Source organism: Vicugna pacos, chromosome 3, assembly GCF_048564905.1.
Source record: "Vicugna pacos chromosome 3, VicPac4, whole genome shotgun sequence".
NCBI lineage: Eukaryota > Metazoa > Chordata > Mammalia > Artiodactyla > Camelidae > Vicugna > Vicugna pacos.
In genome coordinates this window covers 108,024,887-108,036,585 of record NC_132989.1, presented here as the reverse complement: position 1 = coordinate 108,036,585, position 11,699 = coordinate 108,024,887, and the positions used below count along the sequence as shown (strand labels likewise).

Sequence of the window (11,699 nt, the reverse complement as noted above, 5' to 3'; positions counted from 1 at the left end):
GGTGAAAAGAATCTACCTCAGTTTCAGTAATTTTATATTCTGGTTATTTCCTTAGTCGTATGGATTCAACGTTACATCAAAACCTCCAAGCCTCTACAATATCCTAGAAAAATTGACAGTCCAAACATCCAGCAAGTTAACTTCTTCTAATTTAAAATGGTCCTCACAAAGAAATGAGATTTTATTCCTATCACTCTAGCATTTGAAATGGAAACAGAAATGTATTTGTTTTAAAAGATTGTATTTGGTCATTGGGGTAAAATAATTAAAATGTTAAATGTTGATCCCTGGTTATCTGTATCATAATGACAGAATTTGTGAATTATCTTGGATTTCAGATAGTTACTTGTTTGGGAGGTAAGACAGCAAATGACTTGCACTTGTAGATACTGGTACACATTCTTAAATTAGAATCAACTGTCATAAAATCTACATTAAAATGAATAATCTGCTAGAAGTCTCTCAATTTGGCTTGTCTGGACACGAGACCAAGTGAGACAGACTAAGCCAGAAACAGGAGGTATCTCCAGACGGACTCAGCGAGATTTCAGCTGGCGGGAACGACGTGGGCTGAGCAGTCTCGCGAGACCTGAAGGTACCGCAGCGGTGGCTGTCGCCAGAGGGAGGAAGAGAGGACCGGAAGCCAGAGGGAGGAAGAGAGGACCGGAAGTTCTTCATCTTGAGCATCCAGTGCTGAAAGCAACCTGGGTGGAAGTTCCACCTCCTTGAGCCCCCCACCATTCCAGAAGTTTGTCTGTCACCTGTGCTTGCCACGATCCCCTTTCCCCGTTTTACCCCTATACCAGGAAAGGATATGTTAATGTCTGTCTCTCAGCTCCACTGAAGGGGATGGAGCCAGGGTTCCTTCCCTGCACCGCCATGTAGCTGGAAAGTGGGACCTGGGGGTGGTTGGACCTCTGGGATCCTGAAGGAAGTGGGGAGACGCTCAGAACTCAGCTTGTTTCTGCTACCAGGACACGGCCTCCTCCTGCTGCCATGCACCCTGTGGCCTTCCGGCTTCCCGTCGTTGTGGCCACTGTGCTGTGGGGCGCGGCCCCTCTCCAGGGCCTCATTCGAGCGACTTCGGACCACAATGCCAGCATGGACTTTGCAGACCTCCCAGCTCTCTTTGGGGCTGCCTTGAGCGGGGAGGGACTTAAGGGGTTCCTTGTGGAGGCTCACCCAGCCAATGCCTGCAGCCCCATAGCCCCACCGCCCGCAGCCTGGGTCAACGGGTCAGTTTTCATTGCACTGCTTCGAAGATTCGACTGCCACTTTGACCTCAAGGTCCTAAATGCTCAGAAGGCTGGGTACAAGGCAGCTGTGGTACACAATGTGAATTCCAATGAACTTCTGAACATGGTGTGGAATAATGAGGAAATCCAGCAGCAGATCTGGATCCCATCTGTGTTTATCGGGGAGAGGAGCTCTAAGTACCTGCGTGCCCTCTTCGTCTACCAGAAGGGGGCTCAGGTGCTTCTGATCCCAGACAACAGATTCCTCTTGGGCTATTGCCTCATCCTTTTCACTGGGATTTTGGGGTTGCTAATTCTGGGCACGGGAGCAGCGATGACAGTTCGTTTTATCCAGCTCCAGAAAGAGCTCCGGCAAAATCGACTGACCCAAGAGCAACTGAACCTGATTCCTACACATGACTATCGGGAGGGAGACCAGTATGACGTCTGTGCCATCTGCCTGGACGAATATGAGGATGGGGACAAGCTGAGGGTCCTTCCCTGTGCGCACGCCTATCACAGCCGCTGTGTGGACCCCTGGCTCACTCAGACCCGGAAGACCTGCCCAGTCTGCAAGCAGCCTGTTCATCGGGATCCTGGAGAGGAGGAGCAGGAGGAAGAAACTCAGGGGCAAGAGGGTGAGGAGGAAGGGCAGCCAAGGGGCCACCCTGCCTCAGAACGGACCCCACTTCTAGGCTCCAGCACCGTACTTCCCAAATCCTTTGGCTCCCTAGCCCCAGCCCCCTTTGTGTTTCTTGGGTCTTCAACAGATGCCTCCCCTTCTCCATCCTCTTCCTCTTCAGCTGCCATCCAGATCTAATACTCCCCTTCTGCCCCATCTTTGGCGACCTATTTGCACAGCCCTTCTCCTCCCTCTTGTCTTAAATGCTGAGGGATAGGAGAGATTTCCACCACAGGTTTCTCCCTCACCCACCCCCATCCTTTTGAGGGGGTTGGACATGCAAAGGGATGGAGTCTTCACTAACTAGGTTAATCAAATTGTTTTTGTGGACTTAAAAAAATTCAGATACTTGTGAAAGCCATAGGTGAAAGTTGCCAAAAACAATTTAAAAGAGCATTTTTTAAATAATTGGTGTCAAGGATTAAAAAATTATTAGAAACATTATTTGAAGTAACTTAGAGTATTTTAAATTTGCTTTGGGATATTAATATTTCACATTTGGCCTCATAATGCAATTTCTTTTATCTGTAAAAATTTCACCCCCTCCTCTTTAACCATTTTTGACTGAGGTGACTATGAAGTAATCTACACTTATCTAAATGTTTAATTGTCATCAGTTAATGCCTAAAGAGTGCACAACTATTGCAATGTCTACGTGGTCATGACAAAAAAATAACTTGGAGGTAGGTCTCCGGTCCTCTGCTTTTCCTATATGTTAAATGGCTGTGTAAATACAACGGATTTAATTCCTTTGTAGCATATGGTCATTTAGTATTCTCATATGGCTAATTGGGGTGGAATTTTAAGAGAATGCTTTTTAGCTTTGTCTTTTCATCTCTTTGAATTCAAAGCTTATTTAAATAAAGGAAATATACAAATCAAATACCTTTCACTTGAGAATGGTAATTGTTCAATGATGCCAAGTGTCTTCTGTGTCTGGATTTGCTCGTGTAATTGGATATGATGGGAGTTAGCTAATAAGGGATTATTAAATATGCCCTTCCTTTGTAGAGATTAAGGTCATTTTCACCCTTTAATGATTTCTAATGTGAACTAGGCTAGTTTTCATTTGTATTGCCAATTTCAACCCACCTCAGACTTCTGGATACTACACTGATAATGCAAATGACTAAATACTCTCAGTATAACTGTTATTTGGATTAGAATGTTCTGTTTCATGCAGACCTTGAAATAAACTTAAACCACACTGAAAACGGAATCAATAAGCAGAATATTTATTATTTAAGCTAATACATGGTTTTATTTCCACAAAGATGCATTTCAAATCACAATTTTAGAGCTGACAAGATCCTATTAAGTCAGTTGTTAATACTACTGTAATTGATTATCTGTTCTATTCACTACATGATATGCCAGTTTTTTGAATTGGTATTTCTTACTATATGCATTCTTTGGCATGAGGCTTCACTGAAATTTATGTATTGATAAGTATTACCAAATACTGAGGGCTGCAGTAGGTTGGGGTCCCCAAGGAACGGACCCTGAGGTAGAGTTTTGTGTGCGTAAGTTGAGTGAGCTAAGGACGCAGAACCAGGCAGCGGTAAAAGTTGGAGGATGGTGCAGGTACACCAGAAGCCTCAGCAGACTCCCCAGAGAGTGCTGGAGCTGGGATGGTTCTGCAGAATTGTCCCAAATTAAAGCAAAAGGGCTGGGTCCACATGCGCCTGAAGTGACCCATCATTTATTACAGTCTGTCACAGGGGAAGAGGAGTGATCTTGGGCTGGGTAGCTTTGTTCATACAAGGACAATTCCTGGAGAGACACTCTGCTGTGAACCTTTGGTTACAGTGCCTTCAGGAGCTGCAGGAATGAACTGTTCAGAACTGAGGAGGGCTGGTCTGGGTAGATCAGCGGCTACTCCACGAATTTACTGGGGGCAGGTGGGTCAGGAGAATAACAAGCATGAGAAAGTTCACTAGTGTACCTAGCACAGGGGTTCTTTCCGTTTTAATATGATTCTCTGAGTTAGTACCAAATGTGAGCAATGTACAGAAATTGCCTAATTAATATTTATATGAGCTTTCTGTAATGTGAATTAATACCAGAAGAGAAGCCTTTGTTAAGCTGAATCAGTAATGAGATGAAAATAGGAAGTAAAAACTGCTGAGTGTTTGCAACAGAATTTTCCCCACGTCCCAGGCTTGAAAGGGGCAAATGTTTAGTGTTTCATGTATTCATTACAAGCACCTACTGAACGTCTGTAATGTTCCAAGTCTGCATGGGCCAGTGACGGAGAAGAAGGATCTCATCCCCAACTCTCTGATCTTCAAGAGGAAACTGTCATTACGTAGCATGGTGCTTGTGACAAGTAGCAAGAAAGGGTAAATGACCTAGAAAGAACAATCCACTGGTGCACTGGAGGGGCTCATACTGGCTCGAGAGAGCAAATTGTGAAATTTTTAGAAATTTTGCCACATCGTTACTAAATATGGGTATTGTTAAAAATCAAATTATATGAACTTACCGTTAAATAAGTTATATTAAAGCCACAGTTGATAGATACTCAGAACTCATCACTTCCTAGTTATTTTACTATTATTTCTGCTCCTGTAGGTCTCTGTCTATTAGGACAATCTGGTGGCAAAGCCATGTAATGGTGTGCTATTTTGGTGTATCTTCCCATCTCTGTGTTCAGTGACCTTACACTAGAGTTTGAAATTGGTCATGATGGGAGTATTCACACCACAGAAACTGGCAAATGCTTTCTCTTTCACTTCACTTCATCAGGGTTTGATTTATTGTTTTGTTGATTATTTAGACTTAAGAAAGTAACAGAAAAATGTTAATAAGGTAGATTAAGCTTGAATATGTCATGTCTAAAGCTATCATATTGTGAATAGCACAAAAGATTGAGGAAATATTCTTCCAGTATTTGAAAACTATTATCTGATTGGGCAAATATGTCCTCACATCATTAGTGAATGAGTGAGGTTGTCACATACATTTTCATTTTCTTCATTTTCCCCTTTTTGTATCACACATTACAATAATGGAAATATCAACTAATATTTATGTCAGAACTATATTAGCTTGTCAATGACATGACACTTCTGAATTAGGAAGTAATCAAGCATTTATTCATAGCCTAATTTAATGAAATCATGTTGGAATTGCAACTATAGTTTGGCTATGAATACAAGATTTCAGCAAAAACCAGGCTAAATATTCTGCAAGAATAAATTGGCTACATAATGTTTACAGTAAAGAGTATTGCATATTTTATTGTTTTTGTAAATTGTGTACCACGCATCCCTTTGTGTTAGTAAAACTTCTGTGCACATAGATACCCTTACATTTTTTTTCCCTCATAAGAGCAGGTGGTTAAACCTTTACAGCACACCCCTGGATAAAACAGGGCTAATACTGAACTTTGCACAGTTACTGTATGATCACATGGAGAGAATTGTGACAATGGGAAAGGATGCAGTGAGGAAAGGAGGAAGAAGAAAAGGAAGCCTGAGCTGAGGTCACTGTAAGAATTCAGGTTCCTCTTCTTTCTGCTGTACTATGCTCTGCTGTATAACAGATCATGGAGAAGATAAAATTCACAGACTCATTCTACCATCTGTACTGGTGATCACAAATGCACTAATTATTGACTGGACTAGAAAAAGGTACTCAGATGCAGCCCTTCTTACAGTCCATCCTGTTTCTGTTACAATCACGTTCTTTTGACAACCCATTAAGCACTGTTGAGACTGCCTGCTTTCCCTTATGAGACGTTTTCAGGCAACGTGGCTTTGTGTGAATTCTCTCCTAAGTGCTCACTATGCAGAACAATTTCCTTGGGTTTTGGGGGAAACCTAAATCTCCCCATCACCATTAGAAAGCACCATCCATCTATTATCCAAAAATGGCAAGGCTATGTCCCCAGGGTCCTGGTTTCCATATTGGATGTAATGGGGCTCACCACCTTCCAGGGACTGTGATGGAAAATTTCACTCAACACACAATAAGAGAGCACTTCTTTAGGTAAGAGTCTACTTTCAACCCTCCTCAGATCATTTTTCCGATGTCCAAGCTCTCAACTCTGCCCCTTTCACATTTATTTTGCTAGTTTCCTCACATGGATATGCGTTATTTAATCTTTGTAGAATTCATAAGATGGGATATTTGACAAATCAGAACTATCTTTGAATGTAGATTCATATTTTTTTCCAGTCAAAACATTTTAAACAATTTTTTAGGACTTTCAGAAAATGATGTGTAAAAATAGTCCCTTAAAAATGATACAGAATTATTATGGCTTAACTTTATTTTAACTTTAAGTTCATTGTATAGCACATCCTTAGACTGTAAATTCCTTAAAAGAAGAAACAATAAATTTCACCCAGATATTGTCAAATACCTGAAGGAATACGTAAACGAATATTTTAAAATCACTTCTTTGAAACTTGATTATATAAGTGAGGGTTTAAACATTTGTTACATAATGAACATGTCTTGTACCAAATCAATGTGGAGAGAATTCAGTGGCATGTTTTTAAAGGTGTATTGATGGCAGCAAGGGCACCGTAGAGTTCTGTTGTCTCTGCCCTGTTCTCAGATAGCCATCCTAATGCCACACATCTAAAAAAAAATCTATCCATCATCCCTCCATCCTTCCACCCAGCCAGTCAACTAGTCATTCAGTCTGTAAATATTAAATTGTATACTGGTTGTATAACCATGTCAAGACAGATATGACCCTGCCCATATGTGGAGAAGAGTATTTAGTCCATCATATAAAATGTGAGAAGTACTATGATGAAAAAAACACATCTTGAATCATTCTCAGAGGAGAGGATGTTAGGTGGGGGAAAAGAGGGAAATAAAAATTGTGCTGACACATCAAGGGTGGATAGGGGTTGACCAAGAAATTAGGAGAGGCAAGAGCGTCGAGGCAGACTGAATCATGGTATCTATACATTTGCAGAGGAAGAGAACATGACATGTTCTAGGAACAAAAAGACTTGCATTGTTATGAAGGCTTGGACTGTGAAGCTGGATGTAAAGATTCATGAGGTTGCCACTATGAGTCAGGGCTGAAACTTGAAAGGCTCAATAAACTAGTTAGAGTTCAAAGTTCTCATCATGACTGAATTGTAGAGAATGAGTTACTAGGTGAGAAGATGGGGCAAGACTAGGGCTGGGAGGCCAGTTAGAAGATGGTGCAATAACCCATGTGAGAGAGATGGTTACCTCACCCCAGGGAGGGGGTGCAGGATTTAGGGAAAAAATATATCTCAAGTAAACTCTTAGTTTCAAGGGACTGGAGGGATATGAAAAGATCCAAGCGAATAAATCTTCACTGTCAGAAGACACAGGTGAAAATACGTCTCTATGTGGGTCAGATGTATATCTTGGTAAAGGTGCTCATTTATTTTTGAGAGCTGTTGTTTAGTTTTTCCTTGCAATAAAACTGATTAATCTTTCCTACAGTTGGAAAGATGATGGAAGAAACAAAGAAGGACATTTAAATAAAGCAGTATTTTCTGGTGTCCTGTATGTTTTTTCTGTAATTTGGGAGCAAAATCAAAACACGATGCCCGATTGCCCTTCGTATATATGCCCTCCGAGCCTGTGAATGTAATGTGGTTGGACAGACCACACGCAAAGTCAGGGTCTCCTGTGATTTCTTTTGAAGCGGATAAAAGCCATAGCCAAAGACCAAAAAGCTGGGAGGGCATTTCAGGTCTGGAGCTTCCGTCCTCTTTATTGAAAAAGGGCATTAAGGCATTTGGGACAATAGCCTCAGAAGAAGACAAACACAATAAATAATAATTGTTGCATGAAGACACGCAAAGCTTTAAAAATCATACGTGTATTTCTATACTATTTATTTCAATACTACATAGAAATGATGCTTAAAAGATACCCATTAGTCCATTTGATCTTTATTCAACACTTGACCATAATTAGTAATTATTTGTGGCTGATTTGTTCTTGTTATCACTGTAGGTTGTTGTTTTTATGAATTTCAAATTGCCTATTTTTGAAGATAATTTTATTTACGTAGAGATAAAAAGGAATTTTGATTGTCTGAGGTTGCCTGCAGTGGCCTTAGCAGTTGAAGAGCTGGTTACTTTGCCTGGAAAAGGAAATGTGACCCTGGGATTACACCCTTGAGAGATGATACTTCAGTTCAAATTGGGATTCACAGAGTAATTGCAGCCTGTGGTAATGCATCTTCAAGGTCTTAAAATAGCTGTTAGATGGGTAGAACTTTCCCCTAGAGAAATGGCAGTGTTCACCAGGAGATGTCTTTTGTCTCTTTCAAACCACAGGAGCAGCCTTTGAACAATGCACAAAGAAATACAATATTTAGTATTTCCTGGAGTGATTTGAGAATTAACTGAGAACAAATATATTCTTATCTGTTTTGGATTGTGCTACAAATAAAATAAATCAAACAAATAAATGAAATAGTATCTGGAAAGACTCTATATTTGGGATTTCTGTGTGTGTGTGCTTCTCGTAGTGAGCATAAAATTTGGACTTCCTGGAGCCCTTCCTTCATCCGCAAGCAAGTAACTGAACAAACTCTTCATATAATGGGTCATTAAACTCATTTTATCTGTACTTTTTACAGAAAAACACAAAAAGAATCAAAGTATGTCACTATCTTTTTCTACCCCTTGTAGGCAAACAGTGACTGACAGCAAACAGTGAGATATTTGTTTATTCTTAATTGTACACATTGAGCCAATGGTTTTCTTAAATATTTAGTAAAGTAGGTTATTTGCCTATTTTTGTTGGTTAGAATTTGCACAAGAAATCATGAAAATATGATTTACAAAGAAAAAAAGCCCTTTGAAGAGTTCTTTGGTCACATGGAGAATTGTAAAACACAGAAAAATGTGAAGATGGAGTGGAATGTGGCAGGTGGGAAACTGAATCACACCTAAAAGATAAAAGACTGTGAGGGACGATGCCAAAGGCGTTTACCGATTCTTTATTTATGTCCAGAACTAATGAACAGCAAACTGTTCCCTGGGAAGCCTGTTGGGAGGGGAGTACCTGGGTTGGGATGAGAGAGCATGGCTGTCAAAACGGTTATGAAAATACCAAACCCAGAAGAAAAGACAGAAGCCAAGTCAGGAAAGCAAGTGGAAAGTCTGAGAGTCCACAGAGAAGGGATTTCCACCAAATTGGAAGAGCAAGAATGTAAATGACAGACAGGTAGCAAGGTTGAGTAATCAGAGAGACTGGAACGATATGGGGAGGAACGAGGTGACTTCAGGTTGATCCAATCAGTACAGGAACAAAATCTGCCAATGCTGAGAGGTAGCAAGGCTGTTAAATTAGAAATCCTTGAATACAGTGATAGCGGCTTAAAAGAAACCCATTGGGTTCACTAGAGCACAGGCAGGGACTCAGCAATAAGAGTAAATATCAGACTCACTTTATGTGTAGAATCCAAAAAAAAAAGATATACATTTTATTTACAAACCAGAAATAGACTCACAGACATAGAAAACAACCTATGGTTACCAAAGGGCGAAGGAGGGAGGGGGATAAATTAGGAGTTTGGGATTAACAGGTACACATTACTATATATAAAACAGATAAACAACAAGGACCTACCGTACCACACAGGAAACTATATTCAATTTATTCTAATCAGCTATAATGGAAAAGAATCTGAAAAAAAAATGTATATGTATGTATAACTGAATCACTTTGCTGTACACCTAAAACTAACACTATAAATCAACTACATTTCAATAAAAACTTTTTTAAAAAACTAAAAACAAGAATAAATATCAAGGGCTTCAGTGAGAGTAGAAACGGAGAGAGATGCAAGCTAGGCAATGTCAACGAGCAGCGCAGCTCTGGAAGCTGGGGAGGAGGGCAGGTTCATTCAAGCACCGGTTGCGTGGTGGGTACAATGCACAGGTTATAAGTAGATATCAGGGTTGATTCCTTTTCCTCAAGAATCTGAAAATCTGCTAGGGATTCCACCAGCAGCCACGCCCTCTTTTTAAAGCAGACTAATGGAGCTCTCCTGCAGAGCTGCCACTATCTGTGCCTATATATTTATTTTGCTTCGTAATTGGTGAGTTTCAGGCCCCAGCCAGCCAACCCCACCCTAAGGCTTGCAATGTGGCAACGCTTGTGACAGTTCTGAGAGAATTGATGCTGCTGAGTGGATAAGAAACAGACCAGGACATCTTCTTGACATTTACCATAATTTATCTTCTAGGCATGTAGCCATGGGATTCCAAGCAGCACAGTAGTTCTGGAGGCTTCTCTTTGGCTACACCAAGCACTAGACCCAAGATGAAATTGCAGGAAAGGTCTTTAGTGTGGTATTGATGAAAGAAAGAAGGTTTCATTTGCTAAGAGCAGAATGGGCAGCCACTGCTACCATGTTATGAAGCAGCCCAGGAAAGTCTTAGCTACTATGAGAAATGAACTTAATGTCCCAGGAAGTAAGACCAGCAGCAGAGTCAGCAGCACACTGTGACACTGTCCTTCTTCAGTTGTCACACTAAGCATTGGCAGCCATTTTCCCTCTGCTGCTGATAAAGAATATCTCTTACTTTTTCACAACTAATCCAGTGAGTCTATTTTTGGTACTCAAATTCTTGAGTGTGCTCTCTAGATATTATCTGTTTATGTGCATGATATTGGGATACATGGATGGAGCATCTATAGCAATGGTCAGGAAACCACATGCCTTGAGCCAAATCATGTCATTGTCCGTTTTTGTAAATAAAGTTTTATTGGAACACGGCCATACCCATTCACTTACATGTTGTCTATGACTGGTTTCCTGCTACAGCTTCAAAGTTGAATAGTGATCTTTGGCCTACAGCCAAAACCATTTACTATGTGGCTCTTTGAGAAAAAGTTTGTTGACACCTCATCTACAGCCAGTATATTGCCCAGTGGTTAAAAGACACTAGGTCCAAATCCCACCTTTTCCCTTTCTTGTCTTTGTGAACTTGGGCAGTTTATCTAACTCTGCTTTTTAGTTTCTTATCTGCAATGTTAAGATGATAATAGTTCCTATCTCATAAGTTGGAAATGAGGATTAGATTAATTAAATTATGAGGAATGCTTATAATGACACCTATTGTGCTATAAGTACTCAATAAATATTAGCTACTGTTATCATTAACTGACAATGCATTCTTTCATTTACAAAAATATAATGGATATCTGCAGAGGGCTAGGTGGTTAGTTGGGGCATTGGTATATTCCTTCCCTTGAGACATAAAAGGTAGACATAAAAATTGCTAATTATAATATAATGTGATAAACAGATGTATGTTCAATGTCAGTGGAAGGTTAGTTTGAGTGCTGAGATTTGGCCCAAATCTTGAAGTGTCCATGGAGTTTTGTAAGGAAGATCCCATGTAGAATAGCATGATGGCCCAAAGGAGGAAGAGACTGTGCAATATTAGGGTGGGGGAGAGGTATGGGGGAAAGTAAGGAAGTATAAGATGTTCTTTAGGTCCATGTGGACAAGGGATAGAAGAGGAAACGGGAAGAAGAAAAAGGTTTTAAGGTAGGTAGAGAAAAATTGCACATTTGAGCTGCCTCGTTCAAAGGGTAGAGTGAAGAACAGCAACCAAAGCCAGCGTGGGGAAGCCGGTTTCTTGAGGGTGTCTACACTGGAACACGGAAAGCAGAATTGAATCTTAGAAGGTGCTTGAAATAGAAGACTTCAAGGTGTCTTATTCATCATTGTGTCCTCCATGCCTGACATTGTATTTATATTCCTTAAAGGAAACTTCAAGTTGCTCACCATCAATATTGACAGTAAAAATGAA

General features: G+C 40.5%; 1 pseudogene; it reads left to right on the top strand.

The window, feature by feature from the left end:
- Positions 1-648: 648 nt before the first annotated feature.
- On the top strand, positions 649-2,800 carry LOC102539217 (E3 ubiquitin-protein ligase RNF167 pseudogene; annotated as a pseudogene).
- The last annotated feature ends 8,899 nt before the right edge of the window (positions 2,801-11,699 follow it).